Source organism: Bubalus bubalis, chromosome 8, assembly GCF_019923935.1.
Source record: "Bubalus bubalis isolate 160015118507 breed Murrah chromosome 8, NDDB_SH_1, whole genome shotgun sequence".
Lineage (NCBI taxonomy): Eukaryota > Metazoa > Chordata > Mammalia > Artiodactyla > Bovidae > Bubalus > Bubalus bubalis.
This window is the reverse complement of record NC_059164.1, coordinates 33,440,022-33,458,783: the sequence shown is the minus strand read 5'-3', so window position 1 is coordinate 33,458,783 and position 18,762 is coordinate 33,440,022. Positions and strand designations below refer to the sequence as shown.

General features: G+C 41.3%; 1 protein-coding gene and 1 long non-coding RNA gene across 6 annotated transcripts in view; one reads left to right on the top strand and one right to left on the bottom strand.

Annotated features, from left to right (window-relative positions):
- The window catches only part of LOC123334681, a 178,033-nt gene that overhangs the window by 57,668 nt on the left and 101,603 nt on the right, over positions 1–18,762 (bottom strand). The gene's annotated exons all lie outside the window — the stretch shown is intronic.
- Positions 546–18,762, top strand: part of GRM3 (glutamate metabotropic receptor 3) — a 248,017-nt gene continuing 229,800 nt past the window's right edge. Inside the window, exon 1 of one of the 2 annotated variants that reach the window (XM_006057628.4) lies at positions 546–1,511. The gene's annotated coding sequence lies outside the window, so the exon portion shown is untranslated. The remainder of the gene's footprint in view (positions 1,512–18,762) is intronic. The other variant, XM_025291018.3, reaches the window with a different exon arrangement.

Genomic DNA, 18,762 nt, shown 5'->3' with positions numbered 1-18,762 from the left:
AGGGTGGGGAAATTATTGACAGTGAATTTTCATTTTGAAATTATACATAGAAAGAGGCCTGGAATTTCACGTTTAGGATTTTATTTGCAGCTCGGAGTCTATTACAGCTATTTCCGTGTGCCTTTTCTCTTTTGTGCCTACGTCACCGATTTTAGGTTATTTATTTAATTTTAAGAAGAAAGAAGAGGTTCTGTAAAAATCATTGTGTCTGCTAACCACAAGTAGGACTAGAAAAGAACTAATGTGGGGGAGGGAGGGTCGCTGCCAGCAGGCGGTGTAGAAACATCTGATGATAAGAAGGGAGATTATACAGCACTCCCCTCTAATCTTATTCCACCCAAGAAATTTGGGAGAATGCGAAAAAGCAGCAGCCCAGCATTTTTTGAAGGGGCGTGGTTTCCTTCCAGGGGCTGTCCAATCGAATTCCTTCAGAGGGAGCAATCCCGAGAAGATTGATGAGGGTTGCTAGGAAACAGGAGCGTCCCCCTCCCGTCTGACCCAGAGATTGTTCTGCACAAGCCCTCTCCAGGGGCTCTCAATGTGCAGTTGAGCGGCGTGTGGGGCAGAGCTGCACATCGGCCTCCCAAGCTCGCTCCCTCTCTGTCTCCTCCAGCATGCGGTCCTCCGGTTGCACTGGGACCACAGGAGAGTTCTTCCAGGGCTGACAGTCCCGGTTCTCCCGCAGGCCACGAGCTCGAGCAGAGCTTCAAAGTTAGAGCCTCCGACCTCCCTGCTGCCCCCATTCCCTTCCACCCGATCCCTCCGAAATTCACCAACCTTTGCAGGCACTGCTTCAGGATTTTAAACAGAGAGGTAAAGCCACCAGCAAAATCGCCCTGGCTTTCTGTATAATAATCCTCCCCTTTGGGTACCCTGGCTCACTGAAGACTCTGCAGATACACCCCTGTTAAGGGAGGGAGAAAGGGGGACGAAGAGGGAAAGGGGAAACGAGAGGGTAAGAAAGGAGCAAAAGAAAAGGAGAAGGAGAGGATGCCAGAACTGTCCGTGCCTCTGCCAAGAGAGTCCCAATTAGATGCGAAGGTTTCAGCCCGGCCAAGGTGAAGGAAAGTTGCTACCTAGCTGGGAAGTGGGTTTGCCCCTAAGGAGAAGGACAGGCACTCGGCAGAGAACTGCTCCCCTCCCCTCCTTGGAAGACCACTGCACCCCCTCCCCTTTTCCCAACCTCCTCCCTCTCTTCTCCTCCCACCCTCCCTTTTCCCACTCCCCACTGACTCGGAAGCCTGGATGCTCTGCCACCGGGCAGTGGTCCAGCACGCAGCCTGGAGGGGGCGGGGGCAGGGGGCACTGTGACAGGAAGCGGCGCGTACAAGTTGGCCATTTCGGGGGCAAAATAAGTTCTCCCTTGGATTGGGAAAGGACAAAGCCGGCAAGCTACCTCTTTTGTGTCGGATGAGGAAGACCAACCATGAGCCAGAGCCCGGGTGCAGGCTCGGCCGCCACTGCTGCCACCGAGGTCCGCTCCAGTCCCTGCCGGGAGTTGTCGGTGAGAGGTAAGGGGCCCCGAGGAGGACGTGTCCCTCTGGAGGGCGCCCAGCGAAGGCGCGGAGGCTCGGGTGCCGCGTGGGGCAGGCACAGCCCGTAAAGTTGAGGCAGAGCCCGGACCAGTCTCTACCTTTCTGGCAGGGGTGGGGAGGGTGGGGGGCAGCAGCAAGGTGGGTGTGCGTGAATGAGAGTTTGTGTGTGTACGCGCTCATCTATGACTCCGGGAGGGAGGCAGATTTCGGGGTACATATCGGGTGCCCAGGGTTGGAGAGGTGGAGGGACTGACGAGCGCTCGCAGACCCCCAGAGAGACCAGTCTCACCAGCCAACCACCTCCAGCTCTGCTCTCGGCTCCAGGATACGTTTCTATCGGGGGGGTTCCCCCAGTTTTGTGCACAGGAAAACGTGCGGTGACTGGCTGCCACACAGGCGGTTTCATGTGGGTGTGGAGGTTGCCAGGCGAGGTGGGCAGCGGTCAGCGGAGCTGGTCCGCGTCGCAGCTGGGAGACGCTGTGCTGCCAGAGGTTGGCTCTCCCACAAGCACGCCTGTCAAGGATGCTTAACTCATGCCCTCCGCTCCTTTTGGCTTGAGCGCAAAATCAAAGAGCCAGACTGGGAGCATATCTCTTCGTCAATCCTGTTCCATTTTCTTATCTGACAGTGAGATAACTCAGAGAGGGCGGGATCCAGAAATAGACTAGGTAATATACCCAATAAGCTCGTTTCTTAAGGATTTAATTTAGATTTCCTTCTAGTTCTTTCCCTGGATTAGCAAGCGTAGAGGATTCCCAAAGGTGTAGCACTCTCAGGTAGATATCTTAAGGGGCATGCCCCTGCCTTTTAAGTATTTTAAAGCATTGTAAATTTTAATAACAATAGAACTATATACTTCTAATAATCTGCACTCAAGTGCTCAGCTAATTTGCTAGTAAAATTATTTATACTGCTATTTGAATAGTGCTATGTTTGACATATACAGAAACATAGTTACATATCAGTATATTCGAAGTTGAGGTTTCTGTGAGTTAAGGATCTCAGCAGTAGTTTGTTACTTTTAAATTTCTCTGCTTAAATTTATCTGTGCTACATGATTTTAGAACTAGAACTATTTATTAGAGCTATGTTGTGTTTCTTTGGAAGAAAAAAAGCATTGATTAGTACAGAAATATTGTTCATTTACTCAAATTTAGGTCTGCTTTGGTTTATCTGATTACATATTTTAAGACTGTTACTTAGACTCTAATTGTTCCTGGAAACATATGTAATATTGGCATGACAAAAAAACAGACCCTAAACTCTGGTGGATTACACACTTCCTACCAAAGATGTTTAGGATACTCTATTAGTTAATGGTTCTATAGTACTGTGCACATTTTTCCTCAAAGCAACCCAATAGAATTTGAATAGATTTGTGAAGTATTATAATATCAGACTTCAATAAAGTGATCTATTCCCTTACATCATGGCAATGTCTGGTATTTACAAAGATTTCTCACACCTGTAGGCTTTATGTGTCCACCCTTTCAAGTTCTGACCAAGCAGGAGTACATGGGTATTTTCAATAGACATGCCCTAAGACTTGATTGCTGTTCAGAGTAACTCAGATGCTCAGGATGGAAACAGGAGAAGTCTTGAAATTTATATTATCACAAATAAGAGAATGAAAATTTCAGAGTATCTACATTCATTGGGCTAAAAAGAATGATAAATGGTAAGAATACCTTTTAAAAATGATAACCCCTCCCCTCAAAAAAAAAAAAAAAAAAAAAACTATAAAGCCTCCTGTTCTATGAGCTAGATTCATACCAATGAAATGTGAAATTCAGCTTGTAGAAAACTATGCCAACGCAAGCAATAAATTATATTTGGAGACAGGGAGAGAAAGTCACCTATTTAATTAATGGCATTTTTTAGACTTCAGAAATATCTATAATCAATACATTGAGAAAAGAGATAGAAGGCTACATAAACAGAAAACATTATACATAATGAAAATACATCCTATTGTCTTTTTTAAAAGTTGTAGTGTACACCTGAAAAGAGGGTAAGTCAATGACTTTTCCCCACAATTACCAAACATCTAAATGAGCCCCACTCTGATTTTACTCACTGCAATTAAAATTGGTAAGTTGAGTAAATGCTCAGATGGAATAAAGAGTGGTAATCTTTATTTTTATTAAATTTAAATTAATACTTTTATTGAGTGAAAGAACTAGGATAATTGGCAGAAGGCCACCTATCTTACTTCTCTACTTCATGACAAGTGACCATCAAGAACCACAGAAGAGCAAGGGCAGTCTTAGTTTGAAAGATTCCCAGTAATCACATTTTTTTTTACAACTCCCCCAGGTACCTTTTTCTCTTTTTTGTTTTATGTCAATTTCTTTTTATCAAGTTAAACCATTTTCTCTTTCTCATCCACAGTTACAAAATGGTACATGATTTTTTTTTTTCTCCAGGGTTGTAGTTACCTCCTGCCAAAATATAGCCCATTATCTTGGGGATAAAATGTTTCAATTTGTTGTCCTACACTCGACAAGTTCCCAAGATACCATTAAACAAAAGAAAATTAATACCTAACCTCCATTGAAAGCCAGGACAGTGTGCATTTATGCACATTGGAATATGGCCAGAGTTCCAAAGTAAGGTTTTCTTTTTTTTCCTCCAGGGTTTACTCCTCTCAAAAGTAGCAATGTTTACTCATAGTTGTCTCACTTTGCTATTTTACACTGAGCTTAGTGTGCATTTTCATCTTTTCTGAGATTCTGCTAAATGCATCCAATTCTGCATTACATGAATTTGTTGAAATTGCTCCCAAGAAGTAGCATAAAATTGTAGAAGATTATCCACCAAGACTGAACACATAAAATGAGTACAATCATATTCATAATGGAGAAGGCAGAAACTGTTAGGTCATCCCCCTCCTTCTTCATCTAATATAGTCTTGGTCTCTACAGCACATTATGTTTTAGAGTACTTCAGTCCAGTCTGATTTTAAATGGCTCAAGTAATGACCTCTATTATCTTTGAAAGATTCTTTTACAGTTTAATAGTTCTCCCTATCAAAAACTTTTGTTGTGATATTCAGTCTAATTTTCCCTTGGTCCCATTTGATCTTGTAATTTATTCCCTATTATAATCCCTCTGGACCAGTTCATTCTCTTACCTGATTTACACTCTTTATCCAACCTTTATACAGGATTTGTAAAATACAAAAGCTTTATAAAGTTACAGGAGAGAACACAAAGGTCACAGTTTTATATCTGGACATCTTTTCTAAATATTTATGACACATCTTTCAGGTCATTCATGTGTATGTGTGTGACTGTATATTCTCAATAATTTATTTTAGCAATGCAAGTGTGGAGAAATTTTTCATCTTTGACATTCATGACCTATGTGAATATGAAGATGATCCCTTCTAAATAATGTGCTATGTGGATGCACATTTATGAGACATTTTCATTGCAAATTTGGTGTCAACAGAACCCTGTCAACGCCCACACTACAAGGGAGTTCTGTGACATGCTGGTCTGATGCTCCACTGAGTCCCAGAAGCTGTTGTCATGTAAATTCCACTATTGAAATGAAAATGATTTCCATAATTAATAGAGTGTGCTAGGAATGTAATAGTGTATATACTTATTAATGAATGCGTACATTAACATGATCCAGCAATTCTTTTAGAACACGGTAGCCCTTTCATACTAAAACAATCTGAAAAGCCAACAAAATTCAGGTTGAGTTCATCACTTTCCTGTATCATGAAGAGTAAGCTCAAATCATGCATACATCAATATGGAGTCTATTTAGATTTATAGGGAGGTACCATATGTGAAGGTTACTTTAAAAATAGAAAAGCCTGCAATAACCATGAGAGAAACAGGTTTTCACTTTGTTCACTTAAAAATCTGGTTCCAAGACATCCTTGTGTAGGATTCTTTAAGAGTCTTGAGCAAATATCTTGGTAGACTTGCCATCCCACTCAAATGTTTCTTCAAGTCCCAAGCATTGAAAAGCCAGTTCTGCCAGACAGTGGAGGAATAAATGACAGAACTCAAGAAATAAATTTCTAGGTTATATTTGGCAAAATATACAACAAAGAGTAAGGTAAATCAGCAACTCAAAACACAATTTAGTGCTGTCTTCTTTACTGCGTGGTGAGCATTAACATTGGAGGTAGAAACATTCGTATGGATTGTTAAGGAAAGAGAACAGAGAAGTGGCATTCCAAAACTGAATATAGCTTTAGAGGAGTAAAATTAGACTGCAAGGAATAAATAACTTTTAAGCCAGTATTCTCCCTTCTAAAGCCCCAAAGTGTTTTTATAGTGCCATTCATCACATCATGGTGAGTACCCTCAAAATGATTTTCCTTAGAAACAAAGGGGAATCAATTCTCTTGGTTCAGGCAAAGCAGGCCATTAATATACTTGTGGCTTCTCCTTGAGACAGAGCCATTCTCAGAAGTCTCAGTCTACACAGCATGTAATAGGTCCTCACCAAATGAGTAATCTTTCTACTGAGCTGGAAACTGTACACTGAACTTTTAGAAACAGAACACAAGAAAAGATCTTGAAAACATTAAGATAGAATCTATATAAGCAGAGACTAAAATATCATGTTTGGAAATAAAATCATATATAAAGAGAAGTACCTCCGCAGAAAGCTCACATGTTTATTCCTTATTAGAATTTACTTCACTATCATTGCCTTTGCACAATTTTGCCTTTGCCACAGCCTCTCCACACACACAAACACACAACATTTGAGTAAATTCAATTGGAAGAGTATAGGTATCCACCAGAGAGAAAATTTCAAAACCTTGACACTAGACACATAGCTTGAAAAAATATTACAACTTATATATATGTAGCATGGGAGTAGTACTAACAGTTTGGGCCAGATTACCCTAAAAAGAGGTTAAATAAAAGGTGGCTAACAGGGAAGCAATCAGTGAGTAAATATTATTAAGCACCTGTATATGCCAAACAAGATTCAGGACATACAAATGAGGACATAAAAAATATTAATACACACACTAAATCTCATAAACATGTAAAGTTGAAAGTATTCCAAAAATCAAATTTGAAACTCTTGAGTAGAGGTTACCAGAATTATCAACTGAACAAAAAAGTCTATTCCATCATTGAAAAGATGTATTTAGACTTAAAAATCTATATATAGATATTCCAGCACTCTGTGGAGACACTGTGTCAGATGCTTTAAGGTGAAAAAACTATCATAATGTCATGAAGTGAAGTGAAGTGAAGTTTCTCAGTCATGTCTGACTCTTGGCAACGCCATGGACTGTAGTCTACCAGGCTCCTCCATCCATGGGATTCTCCAGGCAAGAATACTGGAGTGGGTTGCCATCATAAGTCATAATAACAGATAATTACTGACCCATGGCCATGTTCTGAAAACTCTGCTAAACCACTGCATTTCCTAATTTAATACTCACAAGAACCCTATGAGGTAGGTACTGTAATCCCTAGTTAGTAGAAGAAGAAAGAGGCCCAGAGGTAAATTTTCCGCAGTTCAGATAGTTAACAAGATAAGCACTAGAATTCAAAACTCACTTCCTTGTCCCAAGTCCCATTCTGTTTGCTACTATGCTACACTGCCTCCCAAGTTTATGTGTCTGTGGGGGGATTTCATTTCCTGCATCAACTATTTTCTGAGCCCCAAGTAGAGGGGCTTTGGTTAAAAAAGAGAGACAGAGAGAGAGACCAATGGTGAAAGAAATGGAGCCAGAACAGAATTTGACAAGCTCCATCTCTCTTCACCCTGAGAGAGACACGATCTCTTCTGAGGGGCAAAGAAATGCAAACAGAAGAAATAAACTAAAAAATTATTTACGCATAATTAAAAGAACTAAGGGGGAAAATGAGAAACAGAAAATTCTGTGAAGATGATAGGTTTGTTAACAAACGGAGAAATAAACATTAGATATGAAAATGTGACAGAACTATGTTTTCCTGGAGCCTGATTTCAGCGAACATTTCGAACCCAGGTCTCCCACATTCCAGGCAGATGCTTTAACCTCTGAGCCACCAGGGAAGCCCTCAGCGAACATTGCTATCTGTAAAACTTAATCCAGGTAGCGAGAATATAGTCTCACAAATAGTCAGCAAGGAGATGAAAAGCAGTTTTCCTTGTTAAGGCTAAAATAATTATATTTCTCTTTACAACCAAACTACTTCCTACCAAATAAAAGAGCTGGTAAAAATGGTTTGTAGACTAGTACAAGTTTGAAATTTCTTCACCCAGCTGAAGCAGTCATTCATCTTTATCTAAGAAACTCTGAGCATTTCACACCTTTGGGCATTTATTCCTAATATAAACACCAACTTGAAAAATGATGGACTCGAAGTTTCCAGATTCTAAACACACTAAGAACAAGAGAGGCAAAGTGACCTGCTGGTGATTCCAAAGGCTCAGTAGGGCGGCTCTGGGAAGACACACAGAGCTCATGAGTCTCTGACCCAGGTACTTCCCCACAGGCAGGAAACCTGCTGTCTTGTCATATGAATTAATATTTCATTTCAGACAACTAAAGAGCTGAAATAGGAGTCTTTACTTGAAAGTCTTACTCTGATTTGTGATTTGTGCTACTTCATGGACATAAAACACGAATGGGTATCACAGATCTGTCTCCCCATCTGGTGGAGGCTGTTTCTTTTGAATGTTAATAATACATAGCAGATAGATTATTAGTAATATTTTGTATTTTGCTTAACAGTTTCAATGTACCATGTGTTGGTGAATATAACATAATGGAAACTGCTTTCACAAAATATGTCAAAATACGTGCCAATTTGGGAGATGACACTCTAGGGTCAGAAACAATTGGAATTTGTATCTGTCTCAAGGAGAAAATGAGATCTGGAGAATATAATTAGCAGTTTCTATTTTGAAGCATCTTATTTTTCCTTAAAAAAGCAAGGACCCTCTACAAGCTGATGCATTAATCCAAGTGATTTCTGTCAAGTCCAGATATACTGGTGGCCAGACCATACCTCACTTCAGAATTAAGGAGTCAAGACATGGGACTTAGATCCTCCACAGACTTTGCTCAAGAGCTACCCTTGAGAAAGATGTTTAAAAGAATGTTAAATCCCCAACTCCCTCCAAAAGGATCTCTCCCTTAGTTCCTAACAGTCTCTGAATTTTACCTAGGAAATAATATTTCATGCAAGAAATATGAAAGACCATATATGTTTAGGTCCATGTAGTTCACCAACCTTCTAACACATTGGATTTAAAGGTTCATCTTTTTCAGAAAAGTTAACTTCTTCAAGTTTGGTGGGGAGTGACAGAAAGAACAATTATAATTTTTACCTATTATACAATTTTGTCTAAGTAGAGCCCTTCGATGGAGAAGGCAATGGCACCCCACTCCAGTATTCTTGCCTGGAAAATCCCATGGACGGAGGAGCCTGGTGGGCTACAGTCCATGGGGTCTCGAAGAGTTGGACACTACTGAGAGATTTCACTTTCACTTTTTACTTTCATGCATTGGAGAAGGAAATGGCAACCCACTCCAGTATTCATGCCTGGAGAATCCCAGGGACGGGGGAGCCAGGTGGGCTGCTGTCTATGGGGTTGCACAGAGTAGGACATGACTAATGCGACTTAATAGCAGCAGCAGCAGCAGAGCCCTTCGATGGCTATGATTTCCTGAACAAATGTGATGCAGAAATGTAAGAGAAAAGCCATCTTTCCTATAGTTATTGAACAAATGACATCCCTCTAGGAAAGCCATTGAGATGTTATAGAGTGTTCCCCTGCCCCACTTTTTTACTTTTAAAATTCTAAATGTGTGTCTGTTGCTATGATGTTGCTAGGGAATCTAGTAATCAGAAGTATAGTCATGGGAGGGAAAAGGCTGAGATATATGAAGTAGGACAGAAGGAACCCTGAGGGGCAGACTCTGAGCAGTTCCCCTCACCCTTCCCTTCCTACGCACACACTCAGACCACAAACAATAATCACTCACTTTGTTGTTTGGTTGCTAAGTCATGTCTGATTCTTTGTGACCCCAGAGACTGCAGCATGGCAAGTTTCCCCGTCCTCCACTACCTCCCAGAGTTTGCTCAAGCTCATGTCCGTTGAGTCAGTGATGCCATCCAACCATTTCATCCTGTCACCCTCTTCTCCTGCCCTCAATCTTTCCCAGCATCAGGGTCTTTTCCAGTGAGTTGGCTCTTGGCATCAGGTGGCCAAAGGATTGGAGCTTCAGCATCAGTCCTTGCAATGAATATTTAGGGTTGATTTCCTTTAGAATTGACTGGTTTGATCTCCTTGCAGTCCAAGGGACTCTCAAGAGTCTTCCTCAGCACCACAATTTGAAAGCATCAATTCTTCAGTGCTCAGCCTTCTTTATGGTCTAATTCTCGCATCCGTACATGACTACTGGAAAAAACCATAGCTTTGGCTAGATAGATGGACCTTTGTTGGCAAAATGATGTCTCTGCTTATTAATACACTGTCTAGGTTTGTCACAGCTTTTCTTCCAAGGAGCAAGCCACTTACCTTGCTATAAATAGTATTTATCATATTACTGCCCAGAAGAGCCTACACCAGAATCACTCTGAAGTCTACTTAAACTGAAGAATACTGAGACAGATCCATTCCAGACTAATTTCCTTTAGGCTGGGATTCGGGAATGCATGTATTAAATATGCGTCCAAGTCACTCTTAGGCACACTCAAGTTTGAGACACACTACTGTTTTAGTCAGCCCCGGCTACTATGTATTTGAATACATAGACTGGATGGCTTAAGCAACAGATGTGGACTTCTCTCAGTTCTGGAGGCTGGGAAGTCCAAGATCAAGGTGCCAGCAGATTGGGCTCCTGGTAAGAAGCCCCTTCCTGAAGAACCACCTTCTCACTGTGTCCCCACATGATCAATAAAGAGAGTGAGCTCTGGTCTCTCTTCTTCCTCTTACAAAAATACTAATTCCAACACTGGAGCCCCTAGTCTCATGACCTCACCTAAACCGAGCGGACACGACTGAGTGATTTCACTTTAAACTTTTCACTTTCACGCATTGGAGAAGGAAACGGCAACCCACTCCAGTGTTCTTGCCTGGAGAATCCCAGGGACGGGGGAGCCTGGTGGGCTGCCGTCTATGGGGTCGCACAGAGTCGGACACGACTGAAGCGACTTAGCAGCAGCAGCAGCAGCACCTAAACCTAACCTCCAGAAGGTCCCATCTCCAAATATCACCACATCAGCGTTACAACTTCAATAAATGAATTTGGTGGGGTGACGAGAGAGACATTCAGTCAGTCCATAAACATTAGACTTAAGAAATGAGGCTCAGCGAATAGCCAGTGAATCTCTGTAGAAAACTATTCCCCACAGCAAGCCCACTTTAATTATGTTAACAAATGTCCTGAGCCACTTGTTAATTCTGTGAGCCTGAGAATTAATGAATTAATTGTGTCTGCATGCTCAGCTCCCCAGTCATGTTCAACTTCTTGCAGCCTTGTGCACTGCAGCCCGCCAGGCTCCTTTGGCCATGAGATTCCCCAGGTGAGAATACTGGAGAGGGTTGCCATTTCCTTCTCCAGTGGATCTTCCCAACCCAAGGATCAAACCCAAGTCTCCAAGTGAATTCTTTACCACTGAGCCACCTGGGAAGCCCAGTTAATTAAGTTCAGCTAATAAAGCACTGTCTCTGTAAGTTCTCTGAATACATTCATTTTCTAGAAACCTCATACTGTTTTCACTGCAAATATTTTTTTTTCTATCACCTATAGTAAATTCCACTATGATACGCAAGCACATACAATACCTATTTTCTGGATGTTCTTATGAGGAAAACTTCTCATATTTGATCTTTCATTTCATATTTTAGAATGGCAATACTGGGATGTTAGAAAGGGAAGTTACTGGTATTTGAAGAAGATCATCGAGGAAAATATTATTCCTATTTCTGAGAATAGAAATGCTTCTAGTTTGGTAACTGCACATGTAAAATTCCCGTTGTCTTTAAAGCTAGACCCTTGTGAGCTAGGGGATGTGGGGAAGCACTGTTTTGTCCCAGTCCTCCCCTTTGCCCTCTGGATCCACAGAGCAAGAGAAATAAAACAAAACAAAAACTTCATTTGGCAACTTCTTATACATTCTCCCCTCAGCTTCTAGTTCAGTTCAAGTGAATGGTTGCTTAGCTGAAACTGGCAATCCTCACAAATACTGCCAAAGATAGTTTCCTGAGCAGCGTTCAGAGCCACATGGGAAAAATGCAGGAGGGGAAGGAGGGGCAGGCAGCAGCGGGTGGGGGATGCTTAGGCTGGACCACCAGCTTCACTTCCTAGGGGGTCTTGGCCAACTCTTTGTTCACTTGATTTCCACACTTTATAGACTTCCTGAGAAGAAAAGTAATAAAAAATAGAACATTTCCCCCTACAAAATGTCAAATTTCTGAAAGCTACACCCTCTGGGATGGTTGCAGTGCTTTGACCTGATAATGACTTCTATGGGACTCTTCCCATTACACAATCGAGCTAAAGCTAAACACCCACTGCTACCTCAGATTTCCGGATTCTAGGAGGGATACCATGATTTCCCCAGACAAATAGTTTCAAGTCTTCGACATTTCCATTCTGTTTGGTACTCTGTTATTTCTTCCTCCCTAGCCTGGAGAAGGCAATGGCACCCCACTCCAGTACTCTTGCCTGGAGAATCCCATGAACGGAGGAGCCTGGTGGGCTGCAGTCCGTGGGGTCGCTAGGAGTCAGACACGACTGAGCGACTTCACTTTCACTTTTCACTTTCATGCATTGGAGAAGGAAATGGCAACCCACTCCAGTGTTCTTGCCTGGAGAATCCCAGGGACGGGGGAGCCTGGTGGGCTGCCGTCTATGGGGTTGCACAGAGTCGGACATGACTGAAGCGACTTAGCAGCAGCAGCAGATGTGTAAACTGTGTTCTTTTCTCTCCTACTATGGCCAAACCCTTAGCCCAGGTTATCAGCACTTACCTTTCAAACTTCTCTCACAGGTTATCTCGTCCAATCTCTCCCTCTTCCTGTATTATTTACTTCCAGATATCTAACGAGCGCCTACTATGTGCCCACTCTAATCTAGAGATGTTATAGCAGTGAACAACAACTGAAAAAAAACATTTAGAAGAATTTTTGTTATCATTCACCTTCCACTAAATAGTGAGAGTCAGACAATAAAGATGGGAACTGATGTGTGTGGAGAAAAGATAATGATGTGATGTAAGAAAAGGGGGGGAAGTTGGAAAAGATAACATTACTACCAGATGAATAACTGACTTGCCATTCCATTCTTTGGTTTAAAAGGCATTAAAGATAAACCATTACTTAAAAAGTAAGTTTGTGTTTCCTAGCTTGGCCATCAAGATCTTTAACAAGCAGATTCCTAAGGTGTCTTTCCAACCTTTCTTCCTCAATATAAGCCTCTCCTTTGCCTGGATTTTGTTTCCACACAAAAAGGAACTTTGAGTATCTTTTTAAGCCCCAACTTCATTTAGAATGAACTTCCTTTCTACAAACCTAAATTTCAAGGCCAATTTCAAATTTCACCTCATTGAAGTTCATACTAACGATACTTTCCTATCAAGGCAAATTTTCTCCAAAATATTCATGTGATCCTCGTCATCTGGGGGTTTGAATAGTGAAATATTGTTCTGTCCTGAGCAAACAGGACAAACTGTACTGTAGGGAGAGCAGTAGTTCAAAGAATAAAATCAGAAGGCAAATTTATTTTTATTTCACACTGCCCCTCTTAAGTGCATTCAATAAGCTGCATTACACTCTGATGTAATAAAACCATACACTTTAATTGCAAAGCAGTCTCCATTTGCAAACTGAGTATGCCTGGACCAATATAATAAATAAAACTTTGAACTTTAGAGTTGAATCTCCTCTCTGTTCCCAGCAGGAGCCTATTTCTGGTCAGAAGTTGAGGAAGAAAGCACCACCGCTTCTAAGGTTCTCTTCCACCCTTTCTTGTCCCTCTTACCAGCACAAGTTCTGAGTCTTCCAAGGACCGAGTTGGGCATAGTCAGGAGACATGGGAAATAAGTTCTTACCTAATAAGGTTCCTAGTCTCTGGGCCCTCAGATTTTTAAGGCAAGAGAGAGAGAGAGAGAGAATGTGTGTGTGTGTGTGTGTAAGACTTCTTTCTCCATTGCTGGGAGTCTCTCACCTCAGATTTCTTGACACAAATTCTCCTTTGTCTCAGCACACCTCCTCAGCTCCTGCTCTTTCAGCAGTCCATCCTGCACAGATTCTCACTTTTGCCCCTCCTGTCTTTTCTCTTGGGCTGGAACCCCCTTTGATGTCTCTCCTGTTGAAATGACTATGCAAATACGTGTTTGTGGAATGTATGAGTTTGGTAATACAGTCTAAGTAGAAAAGATTTTCAAGTTTTTATAATCCAGAAAAATGTTTTTATGAGGCTACCTGTATAAAGACTTACAGAAATCAATGTCTATGAAATAATTTAAGAGGTGGAATATCCATGTTTCCCTGCCAAGCATTAGCTCCAAAAGGACTAAGGTCTTCTCTTTTTCAGCAGCTTAGAATAATGACTGGAACGTGTAATAAGAATTGAAAATGCAAGTGTTAGTTGCTCAGTTGTCTGACTCTTTGCAACCCCATGGCCTGTAGCCCATCAGGCTCCTCTGTCCCTGGGATTCCCCAGGCAAGAATACTGGAGTGGGTTGTCATTTTCTTCTCCAGGGGATCGTCCCAATCCAGGGAATGAACCTGTGTCTCCTGCATTGCAGGCAGATTCTTTACCACCTGAGCCATCAGGGACCCATATTTAATAAATGAAGGAATCCTACTTCAAGTTTTACATTTACTCACTGGCTATCTTCCACATTGAAATATTAACATTAATTTCTCTTCTTCATATCTCATACCTTAAGATATAAGGATTACTATTAAAAGGATTACTTTCAATCCATAAATTATACCATTTTCCTAAAGGCACTTTGAACCCAAACAAAAGAATGCCATACAAAAATTTTTAATTTGCGCATGAAAAGCGATATCAATTGAATTCAATAAGTCCTTACTGAATGTCTATTATGTTCAAGGCACTGAACAAGGTACTGAGGAGAATACAGAAAAGAAAAAGTTACCATGTCTTCCTAAGAATTTATCATCTCACAGGAGAGATAGGATATGTCCATATGTGCCTATGCTGCTAAGTCACTTTAGTCGTGTCCGACTCTGTGTGACCCCATAGACGGCAGCCCACCAGGCTCCCCCGTCCCTGGGATTCTCCAGACAAGAACACTGGAGTGGGTTGCCATTTCCTTCTCCAATGCATGAAAGTGAAAAGTGAAAGGGAAGTCGCTTAGTCGTGTCCGACTCTTAGCGACCCCATGGACTGCAGCCTACCAGGCTCCTCCACCCATGGGATTTTTCAGGCAAGAGTACTGGAGTGGGGTGCCATTGCCTTCTCTGATATGTGACTATAATAGCAGGAAAATTCAGGAGTCCAACTGTGAGGCCCTAGAGTGAGCAATAATACTTGTGGCTGGCATAAATGCAGAAAGTATCATATTTAAAAAGTTGCTTCTGTTCTGGACCTTAAACAATGGTTAAAATTTCAGAAAGTGGAGAGAGTCATTCTAGACTGATGCAAGGGTAGAGAGACGGTGTGGGGAAGCTCCTGAGGGAGCAGCGTGTGAGCTGGCTAAGCTGAAGGGTGGGGTGTCTGTGGTTCAGAGGAGGTACAGCTCTGCAAGTGGACAGAACAATCATTAATATCTCTCCAGTGCATGCCAAGTCACTTCAGTCCTGTCAGGCTCTTTGCAACCCCATGAACTGTAGCCCACCAGGCTCCTCTGTCCATAGGATTCTCCAGGCAAGAAGACTGGAGTGGGGTGCCATTCCCTTCTCCAGGGGATCTTCCCAACCCAGGAATCAAACCCTCATCTCTTTATGTGTCCTGCACTGGCAGGCGGGCTCTTTACCACTAGCACCACCTGGGAAGCCCCACACATCTCCTGTAGGCCAAGGGACACCTCTGAAAGCATATGAGCAGGGGGATCTTCAAGCACAATGTGAAGACAACTATGAGGAAATAAAGGTTTGGGAGTCAGGGAGATGAGCGGGCTCGTATGGCAGCCATTCGGATGAGAGGTAATGATGGCCTAAACTAGGGCAGCAGCAATGGGAATAGAAAACAGAATGAATTGAACAGACACAGAGATGAAAGTGCCTGGTAGGTAAGAAATAGCTGTTGGATGAAAAACACCAGCCAACACAATTAAGCTAATTGTCTTCCTCCTTCTATAATGGGAAGGGTCATGCAGTATCAAATCCTGGATTTAATAAAGGGAAAGCAGGGGAGAGTTAAAAGGCTATTTTTTAGGAACTTGAGTGGAAAGAAAATGTAATATTCCAGGTGCTATTTAAAAACTTAGAAATGAAATCAATATTTTCCACATGATTATGATCTGATAGTATTTATCCACCCATAGTAAGTTAAACCACCATGGTCTCTCATCAACCACCTTGACTTATGTCTTCTACATCCATCCACAGGCTAGAGCCAGAATGATCTTAACACAAATCTGAGCATGTTTCCCTTTGCTTGCTGCTGCTGCTCAGTCACTTCAGTCATGTCCGACTCTGTGCGACCCCAGAGACGGCAGCCCACAAGGCTCCCCCGTCCCTGGGGTTCTCCAGGCAAGAACACTGGAGTGGGTTGCTATTTCCTTCTCCATCCCTTTGCTTAAAACTCTCCAAAGATTCTCCTCTGCTTTCGGGATAATCAAACTTGCTTTACCTGGCCCACTATAATCCGCATTTGTTTCCAGCTTTATGTTCCATCCCTCTCAACTCACACCTCTTCTTCCAATCAAACTGAACAGCTTGAATGCCTTCCCCTTTCTCTCTCCCCAGGCCTTCTCATAGCTGAGCAACTTCCCAGAACCCGGGCACACTCAATTTGAATTTTCAGGGCTTCATTAGAATTCTAGACCACTTCTGACAGTCTATAGTTCTTGATGCTATGCACACCTCAAACTCCCTGTACTTCTCTTTATCGTTCTTTATGATAATTGTCTATTTCCCCACTGGAGTCTGTAAGTGCTAATAAGACAGAGACCACGCCTGCTTATTCACAGCTGGGTCTCCGTTACTCAGCAGAGCAAATCGCACATAGAAGACGATCAATAAATTCTTATTCAATCAATGGAGTAAAGGTTTAATTAAATCATTCTGGGACTCATTTTCCTCATTTTAAAACTCAAGTATTGATCTTTAAAATTCCTTTTAGTCATATAGTTCCCACAAGTAAACTTTTTCAATAAAGAGGATGGAATTCAGCATCCCAAGTTGAAATGAGTATCCTACTACACTCAAAACATCAGTGGGTCCTATTTATAAATTTATATTTTAATTGCTGTTTAAATAGGAAAATCATTGAAGGGATGGACTGGGAGTTTGGGGGTGGTAGATGTGAACTATTATATATAGAATGAATGGAGATCAAGGTCCTACTGTATAGCACTGCTACTGCTAAGTCACTTCAGTCGTGTCCGACTCTGTGGTAACTATATTTAATGTCCTGGGATAAATCAAAATGGAAAAGAATATAAAAAAGAATGTGTGTGTGTGTGTGTGTGTGTGTGTGTGTGTGTAACCGAGTCACTGTGCTGCATAGTAGAAATTAACACAATACTGTAAGTCAACCATATTTCAATTAAAAAAATAAGTAGCAAGATAATTAATAACAATGCTAGTGATATGTTTCCCTATTCCTCAAACTGTCTTCATTTTGCAAGCTTTTCTCTTCATCTTAAACAGTGAGATCTAAGTAACAAGGAGACAGAGAAAAATAACCATAAAAACAGATTTTTCCCAAGAAAGTCACCTTCCAGGCAGATTTCCTCTTCCCCAGAATTCTCATAAATGGAAATACATTTCAGACATTTTCATAAAAGAGGATGCAGAAATCTTATTTGGTAATACTAATTCCTACCAGCTCAAGTGAGTAACACCTCAAGGTGTTCCATTTAATGCAATTTCTGTCACAATACTTTTCTAAAATAAAACAAATGAGGCTCACATACATATTCTATACGGTATTTTTAGGAGAATTAGAGGGATACTGTGAATAACAATGACTTTTATTGAATATTCACTGTATGCTAGGTACTGCTTATTTGCTTTAGTTATATTAACTCATTTAATCCTCACACTAGCCACCTGAGGTAGGTACTGTTATTATTCCCATTTTCCAGAGGGGGAACCCAAAGCACTAGCAAAAGTTTACATAATAAGAGTATAGCTAGGATTTGGACCCAGTTCATGAATTTGACCAGCTGACTATACTGCTTCTCTCACAAAATCATCCCCAAACTAAAATGTATAATATGCAAGAAACATTTGCAATAACCATCTTATATTCCTTGATTTGAAAAACAATACAAAACCTGGTGACATTCTGAGCTCTCAATGGACAATAAAAATCAGAAATATACACAATAGAATGTTACTCAGCTATTAAGAAGAATGCATTTGAATCAGTTCTAATAAGGTGGATGAAACTGGAGGGTATTATACAGACTGAAGTAAATCAGAAAGAAAAACACCAATACAGTATATTAACACATATATACGGAATTCAGAAAGATGGTAACAATGACCCTATATGCGAGACAGCAAAAGAGACACAGGTGTAAAGAACAGACTTTTGGACTCTGTGGGAGAAGGCGAGGGTGGGATGATTTGAGAGAATAGCATTGAAACATGTATATTACCATATGTGAAATAGATCGTCAGTCCAGGTTCGATGCACGAGACAGGGTGCTCAGCGCTGGTGCACTGGGATGACCTTGAGGGATGGGATGGGGAGGGAGGTGGGAGGGAGGGTCAGGATGGGGAACACATGTACACCCATGGCTGATTCATGTCAATGTATGGCAAAACCCACTACAATATTGTAAAGTAATTAGCCCCCAATTAAAATAAATAAATTTTTAAAAAATCAGTAATATAGTCAGACATTGGCCCAATTTACTAATATTATTATCAGAATGTGTTTATTTATGTTTACTGTTTTCACCTAAAGCTTTCTACTTCCAGTAGCTTGAGACTCAGCTAAAACTAAAATAATCACTTCTAAAACTTTCTATCTTTACAAATAATTCAGTCTTTTCATTTCTAGAATTTGCCACTCCTTGAAAAGGCAAAGTGACAGTGCTTTTAATCTATTTATTACCAAGAGACAATGTAAAGAAAAAGGAAAAAA